Here is a 20,208-nt window from a genome sequence, read left to right on the forward strand (position 1 = left end):
GGGGGGGCGCAGAAGGTGCCCGCTGAGTCCCCACGTTCTCAGGCTTCACCGCCTGCGATTTAAAAGGGTCCCCGCTTCGCCGCAGCAGAAAGGACCCAATTTCCGCGGAGCCGATTCCCTCCCAATCAAAGGGAATCCGACATTAGCTGATGGCGCTGACCCGGAAGTCCTTTTTTTTCTTTTTCTTTTTTTTATCCCGCTTGCCCACCCCTCTATTGCCACAACACTAACGAAGGCCTAGTTTTACACCTGATGGTTTCCTTAAGATAGGAGGCCGATGTAAACAACAAAGATCCAGGTGAGACCAGCTATCGCAAGAGCCAGGTGGAAGCATTGTTGAGGAGTTGCACATTTGTCTTTACAAAAATAAGAACTCTTGAGCATGTGCAGGGGGCAGTTCAGGGGTCTCAAGTCAGCCCACAAACAAAAGCTGCACTGGGCCGTCTAGAGAGGCCAGGCTCGCTCATGTCTTAAGGAGTGTAGGCTCTTCAGCCTTCCTGCGTTAAGACTGTAAACGTTCCAGATACTGAGGCAGTGGGTTCTCCTTGATGTATTTTTGGATGTACCAACACGTCAGGTGGGCTTTCAAGTCCTCTTCGACCACAAAATCCAAGGCTGCCTTTGCCAGATGTTTGGCTATTCCTCTTCCTCTGTAGGCATCTGGTACTTCCGTGTGTTGCAGGTCCACTATCCTTTTCCCCATGTACTCGTACAACAGAACTGCTTTGTCATGACAACCGTTCAGCCTGACGGTGAACTGCCTCCTCTTGCGGTCGTGCTCCACCTGGATCGGGCAGCCGGGCTTCAGGATGTTGAGCTGCCCTGCCTGGGCCATGGTGGCATGGGCACAGCAGGCCAACCCGGTCGCGGGCTGGCTGCTTGGCTGGCTGCCTCCTCCCTCAGGCGCCCCGCTTCGGCGTGCTCTTCGTGGGCTTGGTTCTTTTGTGAGCAGGCGGGGGGCACCTTGCGAAAGGGCCGCCCCTGCTGCTGCTGCTCCCTTGCCTTCCCTGCCCCCTCCCTCCCCGCCGCTCCTGCCAAACCAGCCAGATGTGTCCAAAAGAAAGAAAGGAAAAGGGGAAATGTTCGGCGGGGAGCAATTAATAGTTAGGCAGGACCTGCTGCTGCTGCCGCCCCGTCCACCGCTTGTTCTGCGTCTTCCTCCCCCTTCACTGCCTCCCCCCCCCCCCAGACAACTTCAGCGGAGAAAGAGTGCAGGGCAGTGATCAGGGAGAGAAATCATAATCTCCTGCTGAAACTGACACACAGGAAAAATTCTTTCCCCAAAATTTATTTTAAAATCAAGATTATTCAAACTTAAACGTTGGCACATCTCTTACAGGGTTTAAACAAGAAAATAAAAACATTGTTTAATATCACTAGCTGAGATGTAGGAAACATCACAATATCATACTCTGAGAAGGTACTGTCAGTACAGGACTGGGCCAGAGCAGGCCGTCTGAATTGTCAACCATTTTGCATTCTATATTCCCTATCTTTTAAACAACCCTCGTTTGTTGCGGTTGTTGCGGCTGTTTTGCGGCTATTAACAGCCAGAAGAGTACTAACAGCAGGACCAACCTACACCCCTCAGCTGTTTAGAACGTTCCTTAGGCACAATTTATACATGATTTTTGTTTTGCAGCCTTTTCAGAGCATGAGGTTAATCCCCTGTTCTCTTTATTTTCCTAAAGAAAATGTGATATTCAATGTTTTGGGGGGGTTTTCAAATTTTTTCATTGATTTTCCAGCTCTGACACAGAGCAGTCTGCATTTTCTGCCGTTTGGGTGCAATCAAACTGCAGAATCTGAACTACACATGGGCTGATACCCCGGGATGCACCACTGAATTTTTCTTCAAAAATCTGTGCTTTCTTATTTCTTCACCTTTTCTCCATCTTTGCCTCCTGTGCCAGGCGTGGCCATTCATACTTGTCGCATGTCATCGTGGCATGCTGAAATGGGGCTGCTCAGTTGGACAGTTGCCTCACTTGGTCATATGGCCCAAGTGGTTGGAGGCCCATGGTTTTAAAGCTTAAGACATGCCTGCAAGGAGGTGTGGGCCAGCTGTGACACAGAGCACTCTGCATCTTCTGTCTTTTGGGTGCATTCAAACTGCAGAATCTGAACTACACATGGGCTGATATCTCGGGATGCACCACTGAATTTTTCTTCAAAAATCTGGGGGTACACCACCAAGCTTTGAGCTTCCTCTCCAATAGTGACCAGTCGACACCAAACACTTTGTCATTTGGCATAGTTCTTCAAGTAGGAGGCTTCCTTAGCAAAGTAAACTGCGCTATTAACTAACCAGGCCAAGCAGGGGTTAAAGTTGTCTGTGCAAATGGGCTTTATCCAGGATGCTCCTGTGCCATGGAAAAGGTCTCTGTCCAAGGAGGTCTGGTCCTCGACTGAGTGTATCTGGGAAATGTGCCTCTTCTGCCTTCTGATAGGCTGCACCTGAAAAGAGCCACTTCTGGCATTGTGAAAGCTGAGCCCTCTTAAGGTGGTGGGAGGACCCATGCAGCATGATAAAGCCCACAATAAACATCTAGAGGACCCTCTCCTGCGAGGGCTACAGTGGGAAGGGATGGAGCAAGCAACCATAAATAGTGTGCGGTAAAGGTAAACATTTATAAAACGATCTGGAGAATTTGTTGGGCTGCAGACTTGGGCAAATTTGGGCTGAGTAAAATAAAAGGACTTAAAACCATTATCTTAGAGTTAGTTATTCCATTATTAATGCCTTAGTTTCATACTTGGATGCTTCATATATAGTTAGTGCTGATGAATAAAGCATACCTGATGATTACTTAGAGGTGCTTGGTTTTCCTTTAAAGCAAATAATGGGTACAATGATGGAGTTTTCCGCTTCTCACAATTCCTTTGTCAGCTGAGTTGCTGCCAAACCTCTAATCTATTTTTGAAAAGAGTCTTGGTAATAGTAATAATAAGCAATAATGGGAATATTGTTGGCTCTGTACCATGCCATGCTAATGAGTACTCCTTTTTATTTTAATGTTTTCTTGTTTAAGGAGAAATATATTAGTTTGCTCCCTTCCTTGCTACCTTTCCTGCTGTGGAATTCTTGAAAACTGGCAAATTTTAGCCATTAAACAGGAACTTTGAATAGAAAGCACGTATTTGCTTCTGTGATCCAAACAAAGTGATCTTTTTTATTTTCTCCATTCAGTTTATACCTGCTGGGATGTATTTTGGTAATGCACTCCATAGGTATGTTCTCTTCGGTGCTCTTTCCTTGTCTGAAAAACAAGCTCCTTTTTATAACTTGCATTTTGTAGTAAAAGAATGCTAAGGATGCCTTTAGCATAAAACAATTTTTTCAGGTGGGTTCACTAGTGACAGTGAAGCAGTGAATATACCTATCATTGGGTGAAGAATGGAAATGTCTACTGTAGGAATGGGGGACCTGTAGGCCCATCTAGATGATGCTAAACAATATCCCCAATCTTCCCTAGGCAGCATGGCCAGTGGTCAAGAATGATGGCCTTCAGAGGACCAAAGATTCTCCATTCCTGGTGCAGGTAGAAGAATTGTAATTATTCCACCACAGGGAAAAATAATACATAGTGTGTGTGTGTGTGTGTGTGTGGTGATACAGATGTGTGTGTGTTTGTGTGTCACAATTCATCATGCTGTTTTGTGTCAACATAAGCTGAGTTCTTTTCTATTCTTGCTGGATGTTCAAGAAACTGCCAGTGTAACGAGATGTCACACACAAGGATGTCAACTCTTAGTGAAGCTTTTGAGAGCGTTTCAATTTTAGAGGATGGTTGAAGGCAAAAATTGGGAGACTTCATAGTGAAAATGGATTGAATGCCCACCTTTTAAATTTGTTTTTAAAATAACGTTTCTATCTGTCAGATTGAAGAGCATCTTGAAAACATGACTGCCATGAACAAGCACACAAGCAGCTAATAATGCAAACAGCAAGACTCTCTATATAGTTTGTCTCCCACCTCTCAATGGCTCTTTAACTAACCTTTTGATTTGGGGTCCTTTGTATGACACCATATGCAGCTTTATTATTTGGATCTGAAAAGGATGCAGGTACCTTTCCCTTTCAAGATATTGCGTGATAATTTTACTTTTATTTAAATCTTTAACATGTGTAGAAACTGCTTTACCAGTCTGATGCTGGGGTCACACAAACCCCAGTTAGATGGTGGTGGTGATGTTTGAAAGATTTGCTTGACTGACCCCAAATTAATATAAAAAGGATGAAATTGTATTGAGGAAAATTGTACAGGGATAGAAGTATACAGGAATTATGTATGGGGTCTGTAATGATCACTGCATAAAATCCTATGGCAAGGGCTGGCAGTGGTCTACCCATTTTGCAGGGGGGGGGGGGTTCAGAGTTGTTGAGCAGCAGTCCTTTACTGAGCCTGTCAGGCCCCGCCACAACCCAGGTAAAGAGAAGCAGGGCAGGGCCTTTCAAACTATCAGCAGGTCAGTCCTGGGCAGCAGCAGCAACGGTTTGAAATTTCAGAAAATAAATTGATACTTTTTTTTCTAATGTACATATTTTTCAAGATTCAAAAAGCAAGAGAATAAGAATTGGGTCGCTATCCGTGGCCGCTTCTTAAGACCAAAGAGAAGCAGAAAGACCAGACTCCTCCACTGCCCTCACTTCCGATTAGACGCTGTGCCGATGACACATTTGTTGACTTTTCTGGCCAAGCGGATGGTATGTTGCACTGAATTTCATATCGGTAAAAAGTAATGTTGTCCAATGTTATATGATATGATTCTATGATAAGAGTCCCAATCTTCCAACAAGGCCTCTCATTACCTGGAACATAAATGATCCAGGCTCACTCCCAAATAGGAGATGGGTTTGGAAAGAATTTAAAAGAGACAGAAAGAGATTTTAATTCAGGAAATTCACCAGAGGAGCTACAGTTGATTTTTGTGCATATTTCCTAAGCACAAAAAAGGTTGTGTTTTGTATTTCTTGGTTCCTAGCACACTCCCCAGTCCTATATGCCTGTCTGCAGAGTTAGCTTCACTCATGCTGTCAGGCAACTAAGTTTGCCCTGAGTCTCTTCAATTTCCCTGGCATTGGTGTTCTATGGCCAAAGGATGCTGCTTCTTGCATCTGTTCATTCACTGTAGTAATGCCAACTTTCCCCACTTAGGCAAGTTAGAACCAGGCCTTTTTCTCAGCTGGAACTTGCTCGAACAGATCCAGCACCTCTCAGGTGGGCACCATTAGAGAACAAGGGAAGTGTTCATGAGTTCTGGCACTTTTAAAAAAATAGAAAAAATATTATACGCGTAACTAAACATGAAGCTGAAATATATTGAAGAGACAGAATTTCAATGAGTAACAGGTTTTTGTTTGTTTTTTTAAATAATTCACATACATAGTAAAAAGGTGCCATGATGCCATTCTGCGAGCTATGGTAAAATAGCATGTATATCTGCAGCAAAGCAAAAGGAAAAAGTGCCCCATTTCTGCTTTCAGTTGTATACTAGGAATCAGTTTTGTGAACTTTATGATACAAAAAGTTAACCATTTTTTTAAAAAGCAGCAACCCAAATATAACTATGAAACAAAACGTATCAAGAACTATACAACCACTACACCTCATTTGGATGCTGTGCCAATGAAGTAGTTCATTTATTAACTTATTAAAAGAAAAGCCACTCCTAATATATTTTATTTTTATTTTTTTAAGTAATTTTTATTGAGTTTTCCATTAAATCATATTCACATTTTGTTACAAAATTCTATGACTTAATATATTACTCTGTAAGAGCATTGACCTCCTTCCCTCCCTCTTTCTGACTTCCACATAACTTTCCATATTCTTCGCAATTCTATAAGCACTTATTTACCCTTTGTCAAATTATAATATTTCACCTTATTATCGGTAAATCAGTTCCTTATAGTTACATTACAAAACATTTCAATTCAAGCTGTAATGGGATGAGGGGTTGCTTGTGCGTAAGCGCCAAACCGCTCCAAGTTGAGTAGTTGGCTAAAACCTTCCCTAGCCGGACAGCCCTTACTTCGTGGCTGTCTTAATCACTGGCAGAATCCGTCAGTGGGCGTTTCCTGAACTTTTTCCAACATAAGAGCTCCTTGACAGAAAGTCTCCGCCTGGATTCCCTGCGCGTCAGCTTTCTGAGCAGAGTGGGCGTCCCCAGGGGAGGTCCTGAGCTCTCTCCACTGGTCTCGCTGGAAGCGTCCCTGAGCCTTCCCTCCGACTCCTCCTCCTTCCCTTCTTCCTCAGCGGAAGCTCTCCCTCTTTCCCTGCTGGTTCCTTCCCCAGCATCCGAGAGCCTCTCCACCCCCCTGAGATCCGATGGCAGTTCCCTGACACAAGCCTACATACGTTTTCAAATGTTTACAATTTTCTTTCATATAAAATATAAATTTGTACCAGTCCTTTTGAAACAGTTCATCACGCTGAGTCCGGATTATGTCTTCGAACTCCATCATCTTGACCTGCCAGTCTTCCAGTGTTGGAAGTTCCTGCTGCTTCCATTTCTGAGCCAGAAGTGTCCTTGCAGCCATTGTGGCATACATAAACATGTTTACATCACTTTTATGTATTTCCTCAGCAATTAAGCCTAATAGAAATGCCTCTGGTTTTTTTTTATTAAAATTATATTTCAAAACCTTTTTTATCCCGTATATTATGTCCCAGAAGGCTTTCACTTTAGAACAAGTCCACCACAGATGGAGGAAGTTCCCCTCCTTCTCCTTACACTTCCTACAATTTTTGTCTTGATTTCTATACATTTTAGCAAGTTTGACATGTGTAAAAACCATCGATACATCACCTTAAATATATTTTCTTTGAGTGACACACATGCTGTGAATTTAATTGTTTCGGTCCACAGTTTTCCCCACCTTTTAAAATCAATATTGTGCCCCAAATCCTGGGCCCACCTAATCATAACACTTTTTACCTCTTCATCCTTTGTGTGCCACTCCAGTAGTAACTGATAATTTTCAACAGCATTTTCATTTTACTACCCAGCAATTCTGTCTCTAACTTAGATTGGTTACTTCCAAATCCGTTTCTTTTATTATCCTCTCTAAACACATCTTGTAACTGATGTTATTGCAACCAATCGGCTACTTTTCCCCTTAGTTCTTCAAATGTCTTTAACTTTATTTTATTATCACTTCCATCAGCAAGTCTTTGTATGTCGCCCATTCAGTTCCCATATTTATTTATTTATTTTGATTGCAAAAGCCTCCAGAGGTGAGAGCCACCTCGGAGTTTTGCATTCCAATAATGTTTTATGTCTGCTCCACACCTCATACAATGATTTTCTAATAGTATGGTTCAAAAACCCTCTGTGTATTCTGACCATTCTGACCACTGGTAGGCGTGCCACACAAATCTGTTGTCAAATCCCTCCAAATCCAATATATCTGAATTATCTAAGGTTATCCATTCTCTCAACCAACAAAAACACGCCGCCTCGTAGTAAATTTTTAGATCTGGCAGGGAAAAACCGCCTCTTTCTTTTGCATCTGTCAATATTTTATACTTAATTCTTGGCTTTTTAACCTGCTAGATATATTTAGACAATCTTCTTGCCATACATTAAATTGTTTTGTTCCACTGATAACCGGAATTGTCTGAAATAAAAACATCAGTCTCAGTAACACGTTCATTTTGATAGCTGAGATTCTACCCATCATTGATAATTTCATTCTAGTCCATATCTCCTGATCTCTCTTCACTTCATTCCACACCTTTTCATAGTTGTCTTTAAAGAGGTTTATGTTCTTAGATGTGAGCCAGACTCTAGGTATTTTACCTTTTTTTCTATTGACATACCTGTCTTTTGTTGTAGTTCTCCTATTTCTTTTTTTTAAAAAATATTTATTAAGATTTTTCAATTTAATACAAAAGAAAAAGCAACAGACAAAAAAGCAAAAATATACAATTAAAACAAACAAAACAAAACAAGTATAATTCCCATTTCTTATTTCCATTACCTTATATCCCGGACCTCCTCTCACCTCCCCCTTTTGTATTCCAATTCAGATTCTTCATTCAACAAATCCTTATTATAACTTAATATAACTTATTTTAACTTATTGTTCAGCTTTTACATTACAGCTGGTAACCATTTAATTTCAGTCCAACATCATTTTAACATTCCTCCTATTTCTTTACTGTCCAAATTTTTAGTTAATATTTTTGTCTTATTTTTGTTGAGCTTAAAGCCTGCTAATTACCCATACTTATCAATCTTTTTCAAAGCTTCTATTGCACTGGACAGAGGTTGTTCTAAATTCAAGACAACGTCATCGGCAAAGGCCTTATACTTATATTCTTTTGAGCCTACACCAATCCCCTTTATTTCTTTTGTTGCTTCTATTTTCCTCAACAGGACCTCTAGTATTGTTATAAATAACAATGGCAATAGTGGGCACACCTGTCTGGTTCCTTTTGTTATCTCAATTTTGTCTGTGAAGTTATTATTAACTATCAATTTAGCATATTCTTCTGAATAAATAGCCCGAATACCATTTAAAAGTTTTTCACCGATATCCATAAATTCTAAATTTCATTTCATAAAATGCCAAGACACATTATCAAATTCTTTTTCAGCATCCAGAAACATTAGGGCGACTTGTTTGTCTCTCCTGGAGTCCAGATATTCCATTATATCAATTATATATTTTTTTCTCCCCCCCCCCAATAAATTTATTCACAGAAAAAAAAGTGTGTGGGTTTTTTAAAAAGTGAAATCACTCTCATCATTTATTAAGTTAAAAAACACCAATTGAAAAGCACCGATCAGACATTGCATTTCGAGGCCTCCATCGCAGACTCAAATCTGGTTGCAATTTTTTTTTTTGGGGGGGGGAGGATCTTGCCTTTTTAAAAAGGGATTCGGCATTTAGGGAATTCCAAGATGCAGGACGGAGACGCATTCAGGGCGGGCTAAAGACCTCAAGGGATCCCACTCTGACATTTGGAAATCTCTCCTCTCCTAGGGCTCCCTTCTGGCTAGCCTCAGGGAGGGGCAGGGCTGGCTGCTCTGGCATTGGGAGATGGGGGCCACATGGGGACAGAATGGGGTGTCAAGGGGCCATGGCGATCCAGCCGAGGATGAGGAGGGAACCACCATACGGGGCCACCTTGGTCAGGATCGGGTCCCCTGTCACGGTGTGGTAATACAGGGCGGCAGAGAACATCCCCATGCCCAGAGACAGAATGCTGCCGGCTATCATGGGATAGCAGCAGTGGGGCACAGCCAGGAGGGCCAGGCTGTGGAGGAAGTGGTTTTTGTTGGCTGTCTCATAGAGCTCTTTCAAGTAGTCATCTCGGTCACTGCGATGGAAATCGTGAGCCCATTTCTGCTTTCAGTTGTATACTAGGAATAGGTTTTGTGAACTTTATGATACAAAAAGCTAACCATTTTTTTTAAAAAAGCAGTAACCCAAATATAACTATGAAACAAAACGTATCAAAAACTATACAACCACTACACCTCATTCGGATGCTGTGCCAATGAAGTAGTTCATTTATTAATTTATTAAAAGAAAAGCCACTCCTAATATATTTTCTCTTTTTATTTTTTAAAAGTAATTTTTACTGAGTGTCCTTGCAGCCATTGTGGCATACATAAACATGGCATAGCCAGGAGGGTCAGGCTGTGGAAGAAGTGGTATTTGTTGGCTGTCTCATAGAGCTCTTTCAAGTAGTCATCTCGGTCCGGATTATGTCTTCGAACTCCATCATCTTGACCTGCCACTCTTCCAGTGTTGGAAGTTCCTGCTGCTTCAATTTCTGAGCCAGAAGTGTCCTTGTAGCCATTGTGGCATACATAAACATGGCACAGCCAGGAGGGTCAGGCTGTGGAAGAAGTGGTATTTGTTGGCCGTCTCATAGAGCTCTTTCAAGTAGTCATCTCGGTCGCTGCGACGGAAATTGTGACCCCCATAGGCGGCCGACCCGACGGCCGCAGCCCCGCTCAGCGCTCTGAGCTGTCGGAAAAATGCCCCGGCGCCTTCCATATCAATTATATCTCTAGCATTGTCCTTCATCTGTCTACCAGGTAGAAATCCAGTTTGATTCTTTCCAATCTCCTCTACCAATACATCTTTAAGTCTATTGGACAATATACTGGCGAATAATTTGTAATCATTATTTAGGAGCGAGATTGGCCTCTAATTTTTCACCTGCCTTATGTCCATGTCTTGTGTAATATGGGCTTCTTTCCAAGTAATATATATATTTTTTTAAGAGGAAAAACTCATTGGTTTAAAACGTTATATATTTCCAGCCTGATGTAGGGGCTGTGTTGTTGTTTTTTAAGCCAAATGCAATGAAAATGCATTGTTTGAAGAGTGAATAGATGTATATGCAGAATATGTAAACGTGCACTGCGAAAGCTTTGTAATATTACTTTTGTGATTTTGGGTAAAATTGATGGATGAAGAAAGTGTTGAACTAAAAGCAAACTGTGTGCTTAACTTGTGTTTGTATCTTTTCGTTTCTAAAGGGACCTTTATAAATTGAATTTAAAATAAACAAGCAAACTCCAACATTTTTTTAAAAATAGAAAAAATAATACTGGTTGGAGCTTTTCTCTGCTTCCTCTAGCTACTCTCCCACAATATATACTGCTGGGGAGGACAAAGCATATGCACAGCTTTGCCACCCTTCTCTCAATATGAGCTATACATTTTACTTCTGGTTGGGCTGGAGCTGGCATTTTTCTGATGTCAGCACATTCTGTCATTGTTGCCTCAGAGCCAATAATATTTATGCTTTAAAAATGCAGAGGAAAAGAACGATAATAGTTATTTTATATGGGTACATGGACAAAGTCTTGTTTGCTATGGCAAGTAAAAATTGCACGAAAGAAGAAAAAGTAATTCCACCAGACTTAAGAAATCCATCTTAATATCATTCATAGAGCAATAAATAGCATTAAGTGGGCCAATCCAGACATAGATCATACAACCCTAAACCACTTGGAGACACAAGATGGATTTTGTTCCAGTCAAATAAATCACTTATTTTCTAAGGGAGCAATATTTACAGCAGTGGAAGGGGAACAAATTAACACTATTTTCAGTATAGAAAAGGCCCAGGGGTGGAATTAAGAAGTATAGGCACATCGATCCCACCCACCCCTCACACCCTCTATTTATTTTTTATTAATGAGAACCTACAAATCCACTGTTTTATGGAATTGTAGTTGAACAAGGGAAACAAGAAAATAGTATTGCCGCTCTCTTTTATTGGTTTTGTTAAAATAGGATTTTCCATTCTGACTGGCCAATTTGACTGCAGCTGCCTGCTGCTGATATTATGGATAATGTTTTCTTAATGAAACTTGGATCAGAATGCTATGCCGTCCTGCATATCAGATGGAAATAGGAACACCCTTCCTGGCCCAGTCAATTACCACTAGTTTTTATCAGCCAAGAAGGGCAAGAGTCCGAAGCACAAGTCGTTGCCCTGACTAATACAAACACCTTGTCCACATCCTCAAGCCTTACTATCTGAAAATTATGCAAAACAACAGGACTAGACAGTGCTCTGGACACCCATGAGACTCATCTGCTATAACAGCAGAGTCAAGATCTCAGTGGATGCAAGTGGTTTTATCCTCAAAATGCTTTGCAAACAAGTCACAGTGGTTAGACATAGTTACCATTGGTTCCACCACCTCCTTGAGTCGGACTGTCTTTCTTCTTCTTTGGCGATCACTTGTAGTACTGAGTAGTACTGCTATCTTCAATGCCACTATGTATGCTTAATGATGAGTCCACACTACTGTTCAGTTGTATGCAGCCAGATCTTTCCTCCACTTGCGCGGAGACATCTTTCAACTTGTTTCCTTTCCCTAAGTTCTGCAGTATACCAAGGAGTCAAGTGGGAAAGGATGCTCAGAAGTGATCATGTTAAAAGCCTGAGCCATTCAGATGTTCCAGAGGCTGGCCAGGGCTTTGATAGGATTGCCAGTCATATCAAACAGAAAAAACCCTCAGCGTTACCTGGAAACCCATTAGATACATCAACCTCCAGGGGCGGATGATCCTAATACGTCCCTTGCCTCTAGAAAGGGAAAAAGTGGGTTGAAAGTCTAAATCTCAACAGAAAGTCATCTGACCATCAGAGGGCAAGCAGAACCTCAATACTCCCTCCATCCCTCCTCCTATGACTAGGTGGACAATGACTTTTTAACACACTGAAAGCTCCCAAGCCCAAAAGGTGCAAAGCAAAAAGCTGAGGTTGCCAACTCTCCTCCACTCACACTGGCAAAGGCACTTTATCTGCTTGAATGGCTGAAATGTAGGAAACATCACAATATCATACTTTGAGAAGGTACTGTCAGTACAGGACTGGACCAGAGCAGGCCGTCTGAATTGTCAACCATTTTGCATTCTATATTCCCTATCTTTTAAACAACCCTCGTTTGTTGCGGTTGTTGCGGCAGTTTTGTGGCTATTAAAAGCCAGAAGGGTACTAACAGCAGGACCAACCTACACCCCTCAGCTATTTAGAACCTTCCTTAGGCACAATTTATACATGATTTTTGTTTTGCAGCCTTTTCAGAGCATGAGGTTAATCCCCTGGTCTCTTTGTTTTCCTAAAGAAAATGTGATATTCAATGTTTTTGGGGGGTTTTCAAAAAAACATTCTTGATTTTCCAGCTCTGACACAGAGCACCCTGCATTTTCTGCCATTTGGGTGCAATCAAACTGCAGATTCTGAACTACACATGGGCTGATACCTCGGGATGCACCACCGAATTTTTCTTCAAAAATCAGTGCTTTAGTACTTCATCCTCCATTGGGTTCCTCATCATCTTTTACAAAGGAAATGGGGCTGCGACAGTTGGGCAGTTGCCTTACTTGGTCATATGGCCCAAATGGTTGGAGGCCCATGGTCTTAAAGGTTAAGACATGCCTGCAAGGAGGTCTAGGCCAGCTCTGACACAGAGCACTCTGCATCTTCTGCCCTTTGGGTGTGTGCTGGTCCGGGGGGGGGGTTACCATGAGGCTTGGTCAGAGTCTGGTCCTGGGCCGAGGGTCTGGAGACTGTCCACCAAGGGCAAAGCAGGATCCAAAGCAAGAAGCTGGGTGTGGTTGGGAACTCCGGAATAACAGGTCTGGATGCTGGCAGAAACAGGTTTCCAATCTGGTACTTGCAAGTATTTCTATTTAAGTTATCTTAGCATATTTAGATTAATAGTCTTTAAATTTCATCCATTCCTCCTGATACTACTCCTCATTCTGGTCGCGGACTCTTCCGGTCAGGTTGGCTAGCTCCGAAAAGTCCTTCATCTTCATCATTTACCACTGTTGTGGTCGTGAACTCTGGAAAAACAGGTCTGGGTGCTGGCAGAAACAGGTTTCCAACGTCGTTACTCCTGCAACCTGGGACTGAGCTGACTGGCCTTTATCTTCTCTGGGGCCTAGGGTGGTCCCGGCCCACAGGTGACTCGCCTCTCCTGGCGTTAGATTTAGACTTCCTGAGCAGAAGGCACAAAAGACAGAACAGGAAAAATCCTTTTCCCAAAATTTATTTTAAAAACAAGATTATTCAAACTTAAAAGTTGGCACATCTCTTACAGGGTTCAAACAAGAAAATAAAAACATTGTTTAACATCACTAGCTAAACATACTCACAAATGAGAACAAATGAAGGCTTAGGATAGTTCGAAGGTTCTCGGCTGAATCCGCATTCTAGGATAACAGGTAGGCACTCTACATCACAAAGAATGCGCATATGAATGTAGAGATGATGGGCGACTGCCAGCAAGTTGGTAAGCCTGGCAGAAGGGCAGCTTATGAAAAATCTAAAATTCTAGTTTTCAAAAGAACCTTCTCCTGGTCTAAATGGGTGCTGGATGGCCCATAACCTTGAACAGATCAAATACTTCATTTATCTAGGGCTCACATTCCATGATACAGGATATTGGAAGCATCACGCAAAACCCATTTCCCAACTCCTGTACACTGCAAATGTATTGCATAATGGGGACCTGCCAAAGCTAGATGGCTTTCAGGCAAAATTTCTACGATCTCCACCTCTATTGGTCTGTCACCCCCCCCCCAACTGTATTACCTGGGTTATGAAATCGCCCTAAAGACGTTAAAGCAAAGATTATTGGATAATGCACACAGTGACTTGTGATCTCAAACACACGCAGCCTGTAGTCCGCTGGCAGTAGGAGTACAATATAGGCATGTCTTTAAGTTAACATCTTACATTAAAAATCTGACAGTACCAAACCAAATTGAAGGCTTTTCACCAAAGCCAGACTAAACATCTTTCCTTCTGCACCTGTTGGATGGCAGGTTGAGAGGAGTTCCCTACCAGGACAGACTTTGCTCGTGGGCTCAAGACATCGATTCCATAAAACATATTTTGTTGCACTGTACAAAATATGAGCAAGCCAGGGCTGAACTGATATTACCCTTGCTGGTACCTTTCCCGGGAAAATCAGAGGCTCACTATGTCAGCACCATCTATACATTATTTTCATAACATTTTCCTTTAACATCGTACATGCAGTGAACTTGACCCCTTTCCTCCACAACCTTTCCCAATCTTCAAACATTATGTTATGTCCCACATCTCTTGCTCAATCTATCATCACAGATTTAACTTGTTCATCCTTTGTATGCCACTCCAACAGTAAGCTATACATTTTGGACAAGATACTCAATGTTTTTGGCTTTGCCAAATATATCAGCACATAATTATTTCTGTCAACCAGAGATGTCTAGTCTGTCATCTTTCTCGCTGGAAGTCGTGAGCAGACAGCTAGTCTTTCCTAGCTGTGGTTCATTAGGGCCCCACCTTCTCTACCAGAGGAAAGATGCTTGTGGGCAGGCAACTTGCTGTTGTTGTTGTTACGCAGCTAATAAGTGAGAACACTGCTAGGAGCAGCAACTCTCATCCTACCACTCTGGAAATTTTGTTTGGTCCAGCATGGTTGCAGAAGTGCATTTATTTTATCAATTTGGATGTACAGATGTGAATATCAATAATACTTCCCAAAATGCTACAGAAATATGTAAAATGTAATAACTTTGAGCAATTTCATCAATTCCAATCTAGCCCCGTATCTTTAGTGACTGGTATGCTGAGGTAATATTGTAAGAGCAAATTTCAGAGATTAACTTTGAGTGGACTCTTTCAACATTTTACTTCATTGCATGTTCTTGTATTTGTTTATTTTGAAAAAATTACATACCATGTGATTATTTTCTTTTTCTTTTCTTTTTCTACAAACAAACCTCTAAGTATCGTTCTACTATTATGCGAGAGAGTATTATTCATTTTCTCCACACAGTGGTTAATTTATCTGGTCCCTCCTTATCTCAAAATCTGCTAATTTAATTCCATGGATAAAAAGATGGAAGCTGAGATGCAGGGAATAGAAGAATGTGAAGGTCTTGAGAACAAGATGTGCTTGGATGGCAAAGCTATGCCACAGAAAATTCAATTCGTGGGGGGAACTAACAAGCTTTTCCTTGGTGGTGGAGCTGCAGAATCTAACAAAGAAACAAAAACCATTTGTTAGTGACCAGAAGAATAAGGACAGTACTTCTGAACACAGCTGTACAGGAAGAGAGAAGTGACTATCAAGTATCAGCAAAGGGTAATCACAAATGGCAGAGGAGGGAGAATGGAATGGGAATGTGCCCGCCTCTCTGTCCACTGGGAATCTATTGATGCCCACTTTTATTTAACATCTTACAATAAGGAAATTATACAGAAGAGGCAAGCAGTACCTTAATTGCATTTGGCATTCCAAATGCAAACAAGTTTTGTGGATTTATTAGTTTAAAAAAGAGCACATTTTAGAAGTGGAATAAACTGTCTCAAAACCAAACATTTCAAGATTATGTCTACACTACAACATTTATGTTGTACAGTGGTACCTTGGGTTAAGTACTTAATTCGTTCCAGAGGTCCATACTGAACCTGAAACTGTTCTTAACCTGAAGCACCACTTTAGCTAATGGGGTCTCCCACTGTTGACGCGCTGCCGGAGCACGGTTTCTGTTCTCATCCTGAAGCAAAGTTCTTAACCTGAAGCACTATTTCTGGGTTAGCAGAGTCTGTAACCTGAAGCGTATGTAACCTGAGGCACCACTGTATATGATTTTTATTTTTCGTATTCCTCAGCAGCTATGGATGCCTCTTGTGTTATTTGTTAGAGGAGAGCCAGTGTGGTGTAGTGGTTAAGAGCGGTAGTCTCGTAATCTGGGGAACCGGGTTCGCATCTCCGCTCCTCCACATGCAGCTGCTGGGTGACCTTGGGCCAGTCACACTTCTTTGAAGTCTCTCGGCCCCACTCACCTCACAGAGTGTGTGTTGTGGGGGAGGAAGGGAAAGGAGAATGTGAGCCGCTTTGAGACTCCTTAAAGGGAGTGAAAGGAGGGATATCAAATCCAAACTCTTCTTCTTCTTCTTCTTATATTAATCGGTTTAAAATATGTTTATTTGACTACAAAGGCGTCCTTAATTAATGGACCTACACACTTTTTTTTAAAAAAAGCATTTTTTTCAATATAAATACTATAAAAACTGCAAATGGCCGGTACCATTTTTAAAATAAAAACCCCATTCCCATCTCTCTTTTGAGATGTCATCATCAGTGACAAATAATGCAGAGTTTTAAAGAATAAGAGCTTTACTGAGTTAAAATAAGCTTCTTCATAAACAACATGGTTCCAAATAGTTTGACTGAGATTACATACTGCTCACAACTGAGGCAAAATGACTGCCTGAAATCTTACAGAGAACACACAGAGAAAATGGCTGCTAAGTCACATGTCAGAATGACTCAACAGTTAGCAGTTAGGCCTGAATAACTTTAGTAGGCCCAAAAGATTGTGCAGTCCCAGCACTTCTCAGCCTGCTTTGCTGCTTCTGCTGTCATGTGTCTTTGTCACATGACACACATGTACCATAGGAGAACTACTGACATGACAGAAGGCCATATATTATGTAGTAGGACAGAGCTGAGGAACCAGATATTTTTGGACCCCAGCTCCCATAATACCACATAGCCAGTAGCCAGGGATGACAGATGCTGTAGTCTAGCAACACATGGAGGACCACAGGCTCCATGTCACTATAGCAGGACTTATGACTGAGTAGGGATGGGGGAGAAATTCAATTCAGTTTGCATTTAAAGGTGAATCTATAAAAGTCACGCATTCTGCAACAAGAGATACAGCCTGTGGTGATCACACAGGGTCCCCGGACATTTAACGGTCTATTGATCCCTGTGCCACACCTGTGCTCGCTTCCCCACTGCCACCAAGCAGTTACTCTCTGGTAAAACACTGAGTCCAGTCAGTTGTTAAAAGTGAACAAAAAAAAAAGTTTATTTTACAAACATTAACAAGTTTATGGTTTCTCAGATAATATTCTTGTCAGTATCTTAACTTTAGTTTCTTTACCGGCCTATACCTTCCTAATACCTTCTGACTGATTATCTCAACTGCTTGACTGACTTCTCTTAACAAATTCTCTCCCTCTCTCACACCAGACTAGCCCAACCCACAGACTTATCTTCTCTGTCTCTTCTAACTCCAGACTGTCTTCTCAACAACTCTAACTCTCTAAAAAAGTCTGTGCTTAAACCTTATACACAGTTAACTCTGCCCCCTGGGTTCCAAATGGTTAGTCATTTTACAATTAGTTAACCCTTTCCCTATGAACCCAGTATGATGTCACATACACAGAAGGGCAAACGCAACAAACCATTCTCTGAAATCAGCATTTATCCAAATTTTGAAATGCTGTTTTCCAGTTAGCTAATGTTTATCTATCTATATCTATCTATCTACGGTATCTATCTATCTATCATCAGGGGAAAGTGAGCATAAAAATGAATATATTATTTGATATCAAGCAAAAAGGCATGATATTATGAGAAAGTGCTTTGCAAAAATGTGCACATTAGTAAAAACAGCACATAAAAATGTGTTCATTAAGAGAAATTCATACCAAAATACTGATGAATCTTCAGGAGGATATTTTTAAAAGCATTCCCACATTGCTGCAGAAATGTGAAGAACTGAATTTAAGATTGGAAAAGTGAGAAACAGAGAAATGAAATTGTCAGAACCTTCCATCCCTACTTCTCAGTGAATTTCCATAGGTTTGTGCTGTAACCTGGATAGTATAACTTGGCAGATTTGCTCAGAAATACTGGTAACTCTCATTACAATACAAGGAGACTTGCTCCCAATAAAGTCTGCATTGTAGCCTAAGTTTTAATTGGGTGATAAACCGACTTTTCTGACATTTTGTGTCTAACTCAGTTCATCATCAATCTCATAAGAAATTGCAGAAAAATAGAGGGGCACATCATGGTCTGAAACTGAATTAAAGATAACCAACCATTAATTAATGAATCTGTATTGGGGGGGGGGATTGAAAAAATGTTTAAATGTTCACCCCATTTTTTTAAAAAAATGTTGCCATTTTTAAAAATTTCATTGCAATGTTTGACCCACCTGTAAGTGTCAGAACACGTCTGTTTCATTTCCATTGCCTTAATAGTGCTGACATTCTCCACCCCTGAAGCACAAATCTCACTAAACAAGGTACAATTGGATTTAAGAAGCATCTCTATCATAATGTATTCTCTTCTGCACACAACAGTGACTTATGTTAGGGATGCTAAGAAACAGACCCTTTGTTTTCCCCTGCAAAGAATAGTGTGGTTCCTAGACTATAATTGGATAGCTTGAGATGTTGACATTTTTCCCATTTTGACAGCCAGATCAATGTTATTGAAAGTGGTTTGTAGGCGTTCATGACAGGCTCAGGATTAATACTGCCAGCCTGTCTCAAAATGGCTGCTGTTTATAGGCAGGTGTGATGGACAGCAGAGCCAGACCAGAGTCTGATGATGCAGTCCCTCAGAAACTCTATCAGAGTGTTGGAGCCTCTTGCTGACTGGCTACAAAGCCAGCTAACCGCAAGTGGGGAGGAGCAGTAGTCTGTGAGGGAGAATAAAAGGAGCGGTTTCTGTGAGAGAGTTAGATAGGGACAGAGATAGTTTATTTTGAGATGGGAGATAGGAATTAGGATAGGATTTGACGGAGGGAGAACTAGTTCTGATTTGAGTTGAACATCCACTCTGAGGAGACTATTTACAGCAAGAGGAAAGGGCATTGCACCTTATGTAGGAAGACTGGGTTGAGTACAGACAGGAATTAACTGGAGGGCTGAGTCTGAGCTGGGAGAGGTAGAAGCTGTGGGAATACAGGCTACCTGGGTCTCATTACAGGCAGGTGGGGAGAGTTCTTCTAAGTAAAGTGTGGCGTAGGGAGGGCAGTGACAAAATGGTGAAAATATAACTTCCGCACCCACCATATGCCCCTTCCTACACCACTGCAGGAGCACTCTCCCTTTAAGTGATTTCCAGAAACCAGAAGCATTGCTGCCTCCAACTTTGCAGGCAGAGCACAGCCTTTATGGCTAATAGCCTTCAACAGCCCTCTTCTCCTTGAATCTGTCTAATCCAGAGGCATAGCTAGGTGAGGCGGGGGGCACTGGGTGTCACACTGTGGGACCCGCAGCATGCCTGAGCCACGTGTCTCTCCTGAGGGGAGGCGACGGACTGCCTGCAAGTTCCACACTGCTTTTTCGAGCAGCGCAGGGCTTGCATCTGCCCACTGCCTCAGCCGCCCTACAGCTGAGGGGGAGGCTGCAGAGAGGCTCAATGCCGTGCACCCTTCCTTGGCTCGCCCTGCCCCCATGGGGTTTGTAGCCTTTGCTAGATTAGGCCTTACTTGATAAAAAAAAGTAACACTCATCCCATCAAAGGCAGAGAACCCTAACCATTATACTTCCTTGGGAAACATGCCTAAGAACTGAATTCTTGCTTGTGTGAGGCTAGCGAGCACACAAGACAGATTTTGTAGGGGTGACTCCAACATTGTGGAACTTTAATATTTAATATTCCAGTTAATATTTGCTAGATCCTTTTGGTTCTCGTATTCAAGTAGGCTTTTAGACTTCACCTTTAAAAAAGAAGAAAAAGTTTTGCTTTTCCTTAAGAGTGTTTAAGTTTGAAGTCCTTCATAAGATTTCACTTATGGTGATCTAATTCAGTTTCTCTCTTGCTGTTTCTGTCTACTGTTCTGTTGTCTTTACTTCTCTCTGTACATACCTCTGCGAGGGCTTGTCTGGAGGGGAAAAGACTAATAAA

General features: G+C 41.7%; 1 long non-coding RNA gene and 1 pseudogene across 2 annotated transcripts; both read right to left on the minus strand.

Moving 5' to 3' along the window:
• Positions 1-215: 215 nt before the first annotated feature.
• Positions 216-893, minus strand: LOC309333301 (protein NATD1 pseudogene; annotated as a pseudogene). The gene has a single exon. The product of its transcript is annotated as a protein NATD1 pseudogene (transcript).
• Positions 894-13,006: 12,113 nt separating this feature from the next.
• On the minus strand, positions 13,007-17,714 carry LOC309334055. Its single transcript, XR_014152806.1, has 3 exons — positions 16,736-17,714; positions 15,223-15,523; positions 13,007-13,491 (listed from the first exon to the last, which is right to left on the minus strand). It is a non-coding gene; the product is annotated as an uncharacterized lncRNA (long non-coding RNA).
• Between the last annotated feature and the right edge of the window lie 2,494 nt (positions 17,715-20,208).

This window comes from Podarcis erhardii, assembly GCF_964252035.2.
Source record: "Podarcis erhardii genome assembly, chromosome: Z".
Lineage (NCBI taxonomy): Eukaryota > Metazoa > Chordata > Lepidosauria > Squamata > Lacertidae > Podarcis > Podarcis erhardii.